The sequence below is a fragment of the Heteronotia binoei genome, chromosome 19 (assembly GCF_032191835.1).
Source record: "Heteronotia binoei isolate CCM8104 ecotype False Entrance Well chromosome 19, APGP_CSIRO_Hbin_v1, whole genome shotgun sequence".
NCBI lineage: Eukaryota > Metazoa > Chordata > Lepidosauria > Squamata > Gekkonidae > Heteronotia > Heteronotia binoei.
In genome coordinates, this window is record NC_083241.1 from 38,780,881 (window position 1) to 38,795,469 (window position 14,589).

The 14,589-nt window shown below is 47.4% G+C and overlaps 1 protein-coding gene across 1 annotated transcript in view; it reads left to right on the forward strand.

Annotated features, from left to right (window-relative positions):
- Positions 1-14,589, forward strand: part of PTPN9 (protein tyrosine phosphatase non-receptor type 9) — a 59,253-nt gene that overhangs the window by 15,126 nt on the left and 29,538 nt on the right. The gene's annotated exons all lie outside the window — the stretch shown is intronic.

Genomic DNA, 14,589 nt, shown 5'->3' on the forward strand with positions numbered 1-14,589 from the left:
TTGCCTTCAAACTCGCCACTTAACACCTGTTCCAGCCCAGGAGGGTTTAACCACAAGGGCCAAATGAGATAATCTGAGAGGAGGGGATTTTGGTGGGGGGCCTGATTGGAGAGAAGGAGGAAGGAAACCGCTGACACCTCTGCCTTGGCTGGAGAGAGGAAATGATTGAAGGCAAAGGGGAGGTCATAACAGGCTCAGCAGGGGACGGCTTCTGGTGTGAGATGAATAATAGAGGCCCTGGCTTGCGTGGAATCTGGTCCTCTTTAAGAGCTCCGATTCTCCTTTAAAAAGGATTCAAGCCGGTGGTAGGCAGTGGATAGAAAGTCAGCCTAAGAGCTCAGAGAACCTAGTTCAAATCCAGCAAGCGCCATGGGCAACCTAGGGCCAGAATTACAGCTTCCCTCCCTGGCCCATCATGAGGATAATAAAACAGAAGAAGAGAGAGAATTGGATATGCCATCTTGGTGAGAAGGCAGAATAAAATCGGGGACTCCCTAGAGTTGTGATTGCCATTTTTCCTTTTTTCCCCATGATGACCTGAATGCCACAGAGTCTCTTGTTTGGGCTAACCCAATCCCATCAGATCTCGGAAGCTGAACAGGGTCGGCCTTCACTAGCATTTGGAAGGTCAACCGTCAAGGAATACCAGGGTCATGGCGCAGAGGCAGGCAATGGCAAACCACCTCTGAAACATCTCATGCCTTAAAAACCAGTCTAGCTTGGAACCTAGTGGTACATAAAACCAGGGGTGGAATTCTAGCAGGAGCTCCTTTGCCTATTAGGCCACACACCCCTGATGTGGCCAATCCTCCAAGAGCTTTCCGAAAATAGCCTTGTAAGCTCTTGGAGGATTGGCTGCATCAGGGGTGTGTGGCCTAATAGGCAAAGGAGCTCCTGCTAGAATTCCACCTCTGCATAAAACTAAAAGAGCTAGGACTTCTGGCTGCCAGACAGTCTTAGGATCTCCTGCCACACAACGCCGGATGATGATGATTTTTAAAAAAGATTACATAAAATAACAATAAAGTGTTTTGAACTCCCAAAAGCTGGATGTGAAAGTGCAAAATATTGTTATAATATTCTTATAAACGGAGGTGGCCTGTAAAGAGGGTACGAGTGAGATTTTCTTTGCCCCTGGTCTGGAACGTACTCTATGCAAAAGAGGATTTTCCCAAGCTCGGATGCTGCGGCCTGCAGATAAACTTTGGGCCCTTTGCTTCCTCCCATAGGAAGTGATTAACAAAGAGGAACCACTTAATGTTTTTTCTTTACACAAACAAGAGAGTGAAAAACAATCCTTCCTTTCTAGTGGATCCTCCACAAAGAGCAGCTTCAAGCAACTGAAAGCAATTGGAAGTAATGTTACAATGTTTTTAGTTAGGGTTGCCAAGTCCCTCACAGCCTCCGGCGGGGGACTTTCTTTGCGCGGTATGATGTGGGCGGTATGATGATGTCACCCGGACGTGATGTCCTCACGCCAGCAACGTCATGCGGCGGCCACTCTAGGCATTTCTGGGAAAACTATGGATTTCCCAGCCGCTCTAGCCATTTGGGAGGGGAAAACTCTATGGTACCTATTGTACCACTTCTGGGTGATGTCATTGCGCCGGCGATGTCAGGGAGGTTCCCTCCACTGGCTCACTCTGGGTCGGCAGGTTGTGACCCTCCTGAGTGGGGAATCCCCGCCCGGGTTGGGGGCTTGGCAGCCGTGTTTTTAGTAGTTCGGGACCGAACTGCTAGAGTAGGCCCCAAAGGTGCGTTGAAAGCGGCCTCATCCTGTCACTCCAGGACAGCTAGCGTGAAGATTGGGACCCACATCTCTCCCATCTTGTTGTCCAAGAGCAGTGATGACAGCGTTACTGAGTTGCGTTCAACATTTATATCCCTCCTTATTGCCTCAGACCCAAGGCACTGGGAATCCGAGGTTGGAAGGATGCAGGAGGTAACAGGTCCAGTCAGCAAGAGCTTTTTTTTTTTAAATTTCCAAACATTTAAAATAGACTTATCTTTAAAAGACGCTAAGAGTGATGTAGTGGTTAGACTTGCAGGGGTGTCAAACGTGTGACAAGGGGCCAGATAGGGTTGCCAAGTCCAATTCAAGAAATATCTGGGGACTTTGGGAGTGGAGCCAGGAGACTTGGGGTACCAAGGTTTTGACGGGCATGCTTCAACTTCAAAGGGAGTTCTGGCCATCACATTTAAAGGATCTGCACACCTTTTAAATGCCTTCCTTCCATTGGAAATAAAGAAGGATAGGGGCACCTTCTTTTGAGGCTCATAGAATTCTTTTTGAAACTTGGAGGGTGTTTTGAAGAGAGGCACCAGATGCTGTGCTGAAAATTTGGTGCTCTACCTTAAGAAACAGCCCCCCCTCCCCAAGCTCCAAATACCTGCAGGTCAATTCACCATTATACCCTATAGGAATTGGTCTCCATAGGGAATAATGAAGTGCCCAGCAGACATCCCCTCGCAGCTTTCTGATGACCTGAAATGGGGGGGGGGAGAACCTCCAAACCAGGGGATCCCCTTTCCCCACCTATGGATTGGCAACCCTATGTCCAGATCAGGCCCCTGGAGGGTTGCTATCAAGCCCACATGCAAGAGAGAGAAAGTGTGTTGTTGGCTCGTTATGCCAGGTCTCTCCTGGGTGGAACTGGGTTTTGCCTCTCCCTTTTCTCTGTATTCATGTCGTCATGATCCAGTCTTTCTCAGTAGGAAAGCCGTGTGAACTATTTAGATGAGGAATAAAAGCTTAGGCTCAAAGCATTGACCAAGAGATTTCTATAATGAATGTCAATAAATCAAAATTAGGTTTGCAACTTACAGAGACACACCTGAACAACAGCTGAACAGCATACTCAAGATTGCTACAGCCCAGACATTGTCTCCAGATTTTGATGCAATAATTCAGAGGAAGAGGCGTCAATTCTCAGAAACTGTCAAACAAACAACATATTGCAAGAGTGCTAATCTTTTAAGCATATTTTATTTTAAGGTTGTTTTTTTTAAAATCTTTAATTGTCTCCTTTATAAAGTTTGTATCTGTGCTACTTGACATTACATTTTATGACCCACATGGCCCAGCTTGACAAGGTCTCTTTATGTCAGATCCGGTCCTCATAACAAATGAGTTTGACACTCCTGGGGCAGAGCATCAGACTAGGATCTATTAGAGCAACCCTATTAGGGCATCATGCTTCCTTTGCCATCGCACCAGTTACATAGCTGGTCTTCTTTATCTTGTATTACATAGAGCCAGTTGGCATCAGTTGTTCAAAATGTACCCGTGAGCTCCAGTCTCATGGATGTCCCAGTTTGGGGCCCTGCTCCAAAGTAATCTCAATAATTTCAGTGTTGAAGTTCTTGGCGAATGTTGAGTTTTCTCCGCTTGCCTGCCAGACGTCTATTAAGAGTGACATACAATCGCTTCCTGTTAATCAATGACTCTTGTCAATTCCCCCAAATCCATTTCCATTAGCAGAACTGCTGATTTAGCCACCGAGGCTTTGGTTGGGGACGTACAACGTTCTCCCGTTGATCCGTGTGGCCTCTTACGTTAGCAGTATGTGAGTCCTCAGCTCTTCCAAGAAACTCTCGCTTTGAGTTCTCAAAATGCCTCATGGTTCTCAGCTTTCTAAAACCTCTGAAATAATTTCTTGGAAGGCAACTGGCGGCTCTATGCCGTTGCAAACTTTCCTCTTTCAGTTTGAAACCTTTCTATTTGGACTGCCAGAGGACACTGTCCCGTCAAATGTGCAATGCTCAAAAGCCAATCCAAAGCAGGACGCTCGCCCTGATGTGGTCACTGACGCCGTTTTCAGATCACACACACACACACAAAACAAAACAAAAAAATCCCAGATTCAGGTGGGTAGCCCTGTTGCTCTGAAACAGCAGAATAAAGATTAAGTCCAGCGACACCTTTAAGGCACCCCACCCCACCCCCAGCCCAAAGAAAGTCAATGTTGATTTGATTCTCTTTCCTTTCCTTCTGTTCCCCCAAGTGCCCCATGCATAAAAATGTGTTCATAACGATAAGGTGAGGTCAGCCTGAAGTAACATTGCCAACCTCCAGGCTGGGGCTGGAGATCTCCCAAAATCATAATGATCTCCAAACTACAGAAAACATGACTTATGTCGACAAGATGCTCTTTTTTTTTTAAATTAGTAGACTCCACATGACCACTTCATGCCAAATTAGATACTCCGCCTCAGGGAGATTAACCCAAAAAATTCCAACAAGCGAAGAAGAAGATGATGATATTGGATTTATATCCCGCCCTATTCTCTGAACAGCGATTACAATCTCCTCTACCTCCCCCCCCCCACAACAGACACCCTGTGAGGTAGGTGGGGCTGAGAGAGCTCTTACAGCAGCTGCCCTTTCAAGGACAGCTCTGTGAGAGCTATGGCTGACCCAAGGCCATGCCAGCAGGTGCAAGTGGAGGAGTGGGGAATCAAACCCGGTTCTCCCAGATATGAGTCCGCACACTTCACCACTACACCAGACTGACTCTCCAGGAATCAAACAGGGTTGTGTTCTTGCACCGTTTCTTTTTAATTTTTTTCCCAGCTGATCTTGTCCCCATTTTGCCCCAAGTCCACAGCCCTAAATTGGGTACCACCAATGTCCCAATTTTGCTTTATGCTGACGACGTGGTCCTATCGTCCTGCTCCCGAGTTGGTTTACTTAGGCTATTAAATCGCTGCCAAGAGTACTTGTAAAATCAATTAGAATTAAACTATGAGAAATCAAAAGTGTTAGTCTTCTCCAAAACTAGAAAGCAATATACTTGGAGGGTGGGTGACCACGAACTCGAACAAGTAAAACACTTTTAAGTACCTAGGTTTTCATTTTCAGGCTACTACATCTTTCTGCTTCTCCTGGAGAAGATGGGTGTTTGGGAAGGTGGATTGCATGCTGTTATACTCTGCGAAGGTTCCTCCCATCACTAAACTCCACTCTCCCAGGCTCCACCATCAGATCTCCAAACCTGAAGTTGGGAACCCTACAAAGAAGCAGAGGATTGCTTTTTAGAAGTGCAGGTTCAGAGAGACAGCCTCATTACAGTGATGTCATGGAATTTCCCGCAGGGGTTAAAGGCAAATCCCAGGGCTGGAAGAGGTTTTGAAGATCCGCTGTTCTCAGGGAACCTGAAAGCTGCCAAATTGCATCTTGCCAAATGACATCAACTGCTTGGAATGGGTTTCTTTTTCCCCCAGTTACATCCACTGTGTTACTTCTGTAAAAGCGAGAAGAGCCCAGATTTAAGCAGATGGCATTGCTGGGCTTGAAAAAGCCAATTGATACTCTCCGCGTGTCTCACCACGGCTTCCAGTCCTTTTTACACCAAATCTTGTGTTGGAGCTAGCATAGCTGTTTGTAGTGACAATACCAGCTCTGCGCTCTGTTCGAGCCAATATCGTCTGTCTGTCGGTCTCTCTCCTATCCATCCATCCATCCATCCATCCATCCATCCATCCATCCATCCATCCAACCATCCAACCACGTACTTACCTTCCTACATATCTATCATCTGCTGTTTGTAGTGACGATACCAGCTTTGCGCTCTGTTCAAGCCAGTTTTGTCTATCTATATATTGTCTGTCTGTCTGTCTCTCTCCTCTGTTTTGCCCTCTGTTCAAGCCAGTTTTGTCTATCTATATATTGTCTGTCTGTCTGTCTCTCTCCTCTGTTTTGCCCTCTGTTCAAGCCAATTCTGTCTCTCTGCCTCTGGGGCAGTGATGCTCTGTCTTCTTGGTGCTTGGTGGGGGGGGCAACTGCGGGAGGGCTTCTAGTGTTTTGGCTCCACTAGTGGACCTCCTGATGGCACCTGGTTTTTTTGGCCACTGTGTGACACAGAGTGTTGGACTGGATGGGCCATTGGTCTCATCCAACATGGCTTCTTTTATGCTCATCCATCTAGTTGTCTATCCAGCTATCTGCCTGCCTACCTACCTACCTATCACCCACCTTCCCTCCCTCCCTTCTCCAGCTCTGGGTTGGGGAATACCTGGAGACTTGGGGGGCTGGAGTCTGGGGAGGGCAGGGTTTGGGAAGGGGAGGGACCATAGCAGGTTACAATGCCATAAAGTCCACCCTCCAAAGCAGCCATCTTCTCCAGGGGACCTGATATCTCTAGTCTGAAGAGCAAGGGTAAAAGTGGGCGATCCCTGAGCTCCACCTGGAGGTCGGCAATCCTAATTTACTGGAGGAAGATGTTTTGTTTCACGTGTTTCAGACCGGTCTACAGTGACTCATTTCCCTTTGTGTTCTTAATACGCTTCCCGAAGGAGCGTAACTGTGTTTGCTGGATACATTGATAACTGGAATGCACTTTGTTTTTGCGCTTGTAAACCTCTGATCTACCACCAGCCCCTTCTCAGCTAAGGCAGGGCTCTCTAGCCTTTTGGAGCCTGCGAGCACCACTGGAATTCTGTCACAGTGGGGTGGACACAGCAGCCACAAAATGGCTGTGTGGAGAAACGCCATCCTAGGCTAGGGTTATTATCTGTGAGTTGGCAGGAAGAGGCTGTCAAACTCAAGGAAGGTTTTGGGCCTAGTTTCCTCCTCCCCTCTGGTCTGGAAGCAGCAATTCTGAGGAGGCCTCCTAGAGAGGCAGGAAGACTATATGGTCAGGGTCAGTTATATATTAGGGAGAGAAGGAGCGTTTTCCCCTACTTTAATTTATGTCTTCTGTTCACTATTTTATAATGCCGGTATATAGTTATAAATTTTAAATAAATATTTTGTCTGCTTAAAAAGGTAGTCCCTCTGTACCACATAGGTTCCCCAACCACCTTACACCACACTACTGTTAGAGGGGAGTCCTGGGAAGGGGGAAGGCATGTTGGTGGCAAGGGTGCCAATCCTCCAGGGGTCTCCCAAAGAAGGACTTTGGTCTCTGGGTTAACCAGGTGCTGGGTTAGCAGAGGACCTTGAGGTCACAGAACTGGCAAGGGGGATTGGGAGTCCTGTTCCTCTCGATCAGCAACCCCCTAAATTGAACAGGTGGTGGCAGCGTGCCTTAGTGGTGGGAAGAGGATAAGCTTCCTTCAGGAGTTGGCAACCCCAAAGGGAGTTGACGGGACCGGGTCTGAAGGCAAAATCGGGCTGGTTCCGTCACAGGCTGCCACAAAATGGCTGCAGCAAGAGGCAGAGCAAGGCACGAAATGGCTGCCATAGCTTCAGTCACACAGTGACGATCCTTGTTTTTACACAGCCAATCAAAATCTTCAGTGGCCAATCAAAAACCTTGCTGAACCAAAGCCCCACTGGGTCCTGCCCACTTTCTAATGTTGCCAATCCCCAGTTGGGTAAGGGAAAACAGAGCAAAAGGCTATTGTGATATTCAACCAATAATACAAAATTATACAAACATCATAGATATATTTGGGTTTTGAAACAGTGAAATCAGTCAGTCTTCTAAGTCATCCAAGGGATATTTTCATCAGGAACCCAGTTCCTTCTTCTTGAGCAAATCAATGCCAATTGTTTGGGAAAGTCCTGAATGAAAATAATTAATGTCCAGATAAGTCCAATATTTCAAATGTATTGACATTTCACTGTTTTGAAAAACAAACATATTTATGATGTTTGTATAATTTTGTATTATTGGTTTGAAATTTTTGGAGGTTGAATATCACGATAGCCTTTTACTTTGTTTTCCCCTGCCTTTCTTGCCGTGATTCTCTATTTTGGTTACACAATCCCCAAATGGGGGCAGGAGATCCCATGGTTTGGAGGCCATCCCCCTGCTTCAGGGTTATCAAAAAGCAAGGGGGGGGGGATGTCCACTGGGCACTCCATTATACCCTATGGAGATGGTCCCCCATTGGGTATAATAAATAATCAATCTGTGGGTATCTGAGGCTCTGGGAGGGGGGCCGGTTTTTGAGGTAGAGGCATCAAATTTTCAGCATAGAGTCTGGTATCTATCCTAAAAAACCCCCAAGTTTTAAAAAGATTTGGCCAGGGGGTCCAGTTCTATGAACTCCAAAAGAAGTTCTCCATCCTCCATTATTTCCAATGGAAGGAATTTAAAAGGAATGTGATGGCCAGAAAAACCCACCTCTCTTTGGAGTTCAATCATGCTTAGGGTTGCCAGGTCTGTTTTGGAAAATACCTGGAGACTTTGGGGGTGAAGCTGGGAGAAAGGAGGGTTTGAGTAAGGGAGGGCCCTCAGCACAGTACAATGCCACCGAAAGAGGCCACCCTTCCAAGCAGCCATTTTCTCCAGGGGAGCTGATCTGGAGATCAGTTGCAAAAGCGGGAGGTCTGCAGGCCCCACCTGGAGGCTGGCAACCCAGGTTGGCACAACCATGCTCCTGGCTCCACCCCCAAAGTTTGCAGATATTTACTGAATCAAACCTGGCAACCAGGGCTTTTTTTGTAGCAGGAACTCCTTTGCATATTAGGCCACACCCCCTGATGTAGCCATTTCTCCAAGAGCTTACATTAGCCCCTGTAAGTTCTTGGAGGATTGGCTACATAAGAGGGCGTGACCTAATATGCAAAGGAGTTCCTGCTACAAAAAAAGTCCTGCTGGCAACACTACTGAAAAAACATGATGGGCACCATGAAGGGTATCACTGGGCATTATGGATCCTACAGGCACCAAGCTGGGGATACCTGCCCTAAGGGCTTTCATAGGGGCCTTCCCAAGCTCTGTCGCCTTTTGCCTTGAACATTCAGATCTGTCCGCTCGTCCTTTGATAGCATCCAAAATGTAGTTTGGTGTAGTGGTTTAGTGTACAGACTCTAATGTGGGAGAACCGGGTTTGATTCCCCACTCCTCCCCTTGCACCTGCTGGAATGGCCTTGGGTCAACCATTGCTTTCGCAGAGTTGTCCTTGAAAGTGGAGCTTCTGTCAGAGCTCTCTCAGCCTCACCCACCTCACAGGGTGTCTTGTTGTGGGGGATGGAGATAAAGGAGATTGTAAGCCGCTCTGAGACTCTGATACAGAGAGAAGGACAGGGGGTATAAATCTACGGTCTTCTAAAAGTTCTTCTGAAGGATCCCTTGGTATTTCCAGCCAGCCTCTTGCTTTCACTCGCATTCCAAAGAAAATGTGACATGATTCCCGGATTCCATGTTTGGCCTGGACTTTTGGGAAAGCGACAGGCTTCTCTTCCTTGGCTGGTTTGCGTTGGAGGCCTTGGCTGGACCCTTTGGAAGGAGGAGGATTTAATCGGATAGAGGAAGGAGTCACAGCCTTCCTGCTAAGCAAGCAGAGGGTTTTAGGCAAAAGGAACACCAAACCTCTTGTTTTGGGTGACTCATGTCTTAAGTATGTTTGTTCTTCAAATGCACCAGTTCTCCAGCGGTTGAAAATGAAAGAAAATACAGTCTCGGCTAGAGAGGCCTCCAGCCTAGGATTTTTTGGGGGGTGGGGGGTAAGGGAGTTGCTGGCTTCAGATCTACACGCTTGACCTTTATAACCTCTGCATCTCCTGCACTGCAGATCTCCCCCAGTTTTCTTTCCTCTTTCCAACTGCAATCCTGCCTTGAACCTTGAAGTGCAAGAACAGGGGTCCTAGCATCACCAATCCTCAGTTGGGGGCAGGGGATCCCCCAGTTTGGAGGCCCTCCCCCTGCTTCAGGGTCATCAGAAAACGGGGGAGGGGGGCAGGAAATGTCTGCTGGGCACTCCATTATTCCCTATGGTGACCGATTCCCATAGGGTATAATGGAGAATTGATCCTTAGGTATCTGGGGCTCTGGAGGGGCTGGGTTGTTGTTGTTTTTGAGTTAGAGGCACCAATTTTGCAGTAGAGTATCCAGTACCTCTCTTAAAAACATCCTCCATGTTTCAAAAAGATTGGACCAGTTCTAGAGTTGAGAGATAGTTGAGAGCCAGTTTGGTATAGTAGTTAAGTGCGTGGACTCTCATCTGGAGGAACTGGGTTTGATTCCCTCCTCCACTTGCAGCTGCTGGAATGGCCTTGGGTCAGCCACAGCTCTGGCAGAGGTTGTCCTTGAAAGGGCAGCTGCTGCGAGAGCCCTCTCAGCCCCACCCACCTCACAGGGTGTCTGTTGTGGGAGGAGGAGATTGTAAGCCGCTCTGAGTCGCTGATTCAGAGAGAAGGGCAGTGTATAAATCTGCAATTCTTCCTCTATGAGCCCCAAAAGAAGGAGCCTCTATGCTCCATTATTTCCAGTGGAGGGAAGCATTTAAAAGGTGTGCAGTCCCTTTAAATGTAATGGCAAGAACTCCCTTTGGAGTTTTATTATGCTTGCTCCTGGTACATATACTGTGAAAGTGTTATATGCAGTGTCCTTGTGTGTTGCTTACCCACCTGGGAGTTGGCAACCCTAAATCCTTTCCATCTCTGAGTTCCTGGTCCTTTTAATTGGAGATCCCGGGGATTGAACCTGGGACCTTCTGCATGCCTAGCAGATGTTCTGCCACCGGGCCGCCCGATTCACTGCTGGGCCATTATGATTTTATTGATGCCAGATCTTTATTGATGGAGGAAAGGCCTCTGCCGGAAACTGCTTCTGTTCTCCGCAAATAGATTCTTTCCCCTCTGGTTTGGGAAAGAAGAACGCCAGCTATTTCGCAGGCGTGCTTTATGAGGATTGCTCACTCTAATGCATGCGAAGTGCTTTGAAAGCTTGAATGTTGGATTTTACCGTGTAATAATATCCATCTGTTCCCAGCCAAAGGCTAGGTAATGACAATGGAAGACAAGGAAGAGAAATGTTTAAAAAATTATGGAAAGCGCCCTAGAGAATGTCAGTCTAGAACAGGGTGGCCAAACTGTGGCTCAGGAGCCACATGTGGCTCTTTCTTATATATTGTGTGGCTCTCAAACCTCCCAGTATCTCGTTGGCTAACTTGGAGAGGGCAAGTAAAATTAAAGTTGCTTTCTTTCCACCTCTCCCTCCTTCCTCCTCCCTCTCATCAACCTTCCTTCCTCCCTCTCATCAACCTTCCTTCCTTCCTTCCTTCCTTCCTTCCTTCCTTCCTTCCTTCCTTCCTTCCTTCCTTCCTTCCTTCCTTCCTTCCTTCCTTCCTTCCTTCCTTCCTTCCTTCCTTCCTGTCTTGTGGCTTTCAAACATCTGACACTGATGTCTTGTGGCTCTTACATTAAGCAAGTTTGGCCACCCCTGGTCTAGAATCTCCACAACAACTCTTAACTGTATGCATGCATGCAAGAATGGCCCAGTCCTTCCTGCCTTTTGTTTGGAAATTGTGGAGGTTGTTGTTGTTCAGTCGCACAGTCAAGTCTGACTCTTTTGCGACCCCGTGGACCAAGTCACACCAGGCCCTCCTGTCTTCCACCATCCTCCAAAGTCTGTTCAAATTCATGTTAGTTACATCAGTAACGCCGTCCAGCCATCTCATCTTTTGTCATCCCCTTCTTCTTTTGCCTTCTATCTTTCCCAGCATCAGCATCTCTCCAGTGAGTGCTCCCTTTTCATTTGGTGGCCAAAGTATCTGAGCTTCAGCTTCAGCATCTGACCTTCCAGGGAACAGTCAGGGTTGATTTCCCTTAGGACTGACTGATTTGATCCTCTTGCAGTCCAAGGGACTCTCAAGGGTCTTTTCCAGCACCACAGCCTGAAAGCATCTATTCTTCTGTGCTCGGCCTTCCTTGTGGTCCAACTAAATTTTTAAAAATCTGTGTTGTTGTTAAATTTCAGGGAAGAGAGCTTCTTTTGCAGGGGTGGCCAAACTTGCTTAACGTAAGAGCCACATAGAATAAACATCAGAGGAAGGAAGGAAAATAGATGGGGAGGGAGAGGTAGAAAGAAAGCAATTTTAACTTTAAATGCATTCTCCAAGCCGGCCAACGGGGTAGTGGGGGCTTCAAAAGCCACACAATATGTGTGAAAGAGCCACATGTAGCTCCCAAGCCACAGTTTGGCCACCCCTGTTCTTTTGGGTGGCGGATGAACAGAGGTGGTTTCCCATTGCCTGTCTCTCCCTCACAGCCCTGGATTTCCATGGTGGTCTCCCATCCAAGTACTGACCGGGGCTGACTCTGCTTACCTTCTGAGATCTGACGGGATCGGGTTAGCCTGGGCTGTCCAGGTTGGGGCTACATATCAACTGGTATATGAAAACCCCTGAAGACTTTATCATTTTGCACAGGCCTTATAAAAAGGGAGCGGGGGGGGGGGGAGCCACTAGTGTTCCATCAGCCTTTGGGATTGCCATGGCAACCTGGAAGGATGTGCAGAAACCCAGAGCGCAGATGGCATTTTTGGTTGCTGCGGCAACCCCAAATGGCCTGCAAAATCCAATGCAGCCTGGAGGTGACTGAGTGGAAGAAGTCGGACTCAGTGGGGAGAAATAAACAGGAGATCTTCTCCCTTGGAGATAAGTAGCCGCACCGTGTAGACCAGGGGTGTCTATCAGGCCCCCAAGCAACTGACTGCCATCTGCTTCCTTCTCCCTCTCTCTCGCTTCCTTCTGCATAACAGCTTGCTTTGCAAGACTTGTTCAGTCGCACAGGCGCTACAGAGCAAAGTCTGTTTTCTCTATTGGCTGAGGCTTCCCCCTTGGGGAGGAAGGGGGGAGAGAGAGCTTGCTTTGCTAGGCTCTCAATCACACAGCAGAGTTACTGAGCCAAGCCTCTCTTCCTTCTGTTGGCTGAGGCTCCTCCCCCTCCTAGTCCCCTGGGGAAGGAAGGAAAGAGCCAGAGCTTCCTTTGCCCAGTTCCCTGGATCCCATGCGAGAAATACAAAGAAAGCACCTTTAAGACCAACGAGCGTTAATGTTTTAAGCACGTTTTAGTTTAATTTTTTTCAAAAAAAATTTTTTTTTTAATTGTGTTTATTTGTGTCCTTTATAAAGTTTATATCTCTGCTACCTAATCTTAAATAGGTACACATACGGCCCGGCCTGACATGGCTCGGCCTGACAAGGTCTCATTTATGTCAGATCTGGCCCTCGTAACAAATGGGTTTGGCATCCTTGGCCCCAAACAGCAGGCCTCAAGGGGCCTGAAAGGGTTACAGCAGTGTGCAGAGAAGCGCTAAGAGACCACCCCTGCCGTGAAGGCGGCAGGGAGGACTTGGAAAGAGCGGTTGACATCTGTCAGCCACCCACACTATGAAAAGTTCCTGTACTAGGCAAACTACCTAGTGCCACCGTGAGTGAGATTGCCTCTGCTTTTTGCAAAGAATAATAATAATCTCAGGGCGACCTCCGACAGGCCCTCCTTCAGTCCTTTTCTCCCTTCCTTTTGTCGTTCCTGTTTTTTGCTTTGATCGACATCTGGCTCTCCTGCCTTTTCCAGACACTTCCTTCCTGTGAGTCACCCTTTTATCTCTCGCTACCTTCCCACAGAGCTGGTCTCTGCGGATGGTATTAAGAACGCAGCTGTATTGTTCTGGCTTTGGGTGTGGGTGGCGCGCGGAGGGGTAATTGGAGAGCGGTGCAAAACTTGGGTCGAAGGAGGGGTCACAGCCCAACGAACGTGTGGGTTTTAAAAGTGCTTGGATGTCAAACGCACGATGCTTTGAATGTGGATTTTAGAAAAGAACTTCTAAGATGTCACATATTTTACTTTGTCTCTATCTCCTTGTCCAGCCCTGGGCTTTGAACGTAAGAGTTAGCCTTGCGGGATCAGACCCAGAATCTCTTGTTGTTCAATATTCTGTCTCCAGCAAGTACCAGAATGCCACTCTGCATTCATGGGCAAGGATATGAAACGGATGACCATCCTCGGTCGCTTCTCCCAGTCTCTGATATAAAATGATAGACTGCCTCTGTATAGGGAAACTCTATTAGGCTTCTTTTTCTACAAAAAAGCCCAGCAGGAACTCATTTGCATATTAGGCCACACCCCTTGTTATCAACATTGTTTCACACGGGGATTTTTCTGTAGAAAAAGCCCAGCAGGAACTAGTTTGCATATTAGACCACACACCCCGACTCCAATGTTTCATACTGGACCTTTTTTGTAGAAAAGGCCCAGCAGGAACTCATTTGCATATTAGGCCACACTCCTAGTCTTTGGAGTGGGTTTGACTTGTTGCCTTTCACCTATATTGGTGAGCTGGCTGTCCTGCCTCTGTGTTCGAAGGGAACTGGTTTGGTCTTGTGAAAAACTTAGGTCAGTTCCTTGAATAGCTGACCTTTTGGCATGGGTAAAACAGGAAGAAACTACTTGAAAGGTTAGTTACATACAAAGGAAAAGACCAGTGATTAAAAACTGTATCAAGTAGTATCAAATATACATGTATTCATTAGCAATTAGTTAAAAACAATTATGGGCCCAACTGTAGCCTCAGTTTGGTGTAGCGGTTAAGTGTGTGGACTCTTATCTGGGAAAACCAGGTTTGATTCCCCACTCCTCCACATGCACCTGCTGGAATGACCTTGAGTCAGTTACAAGTTCTTGCAGAGCTGTTTCTCTCAAGAGCTCTCCCAGCTCCAACTACCTCCCAGAGTGTCTGTTGTGGGGAAGGGAGATTGTAAGCCACTCTGAGACTACTTCGGGTAGTGAAGGGTACAGTGTAAATCCGGTCTCCTTCTCCTTTACAGAATAAAAGTATACAATATACACAATTGGGACCTGTTGCAACCAAAATACAGATGCGTTTTGGCCAAACTTGCCTTCCTCAATGGTCA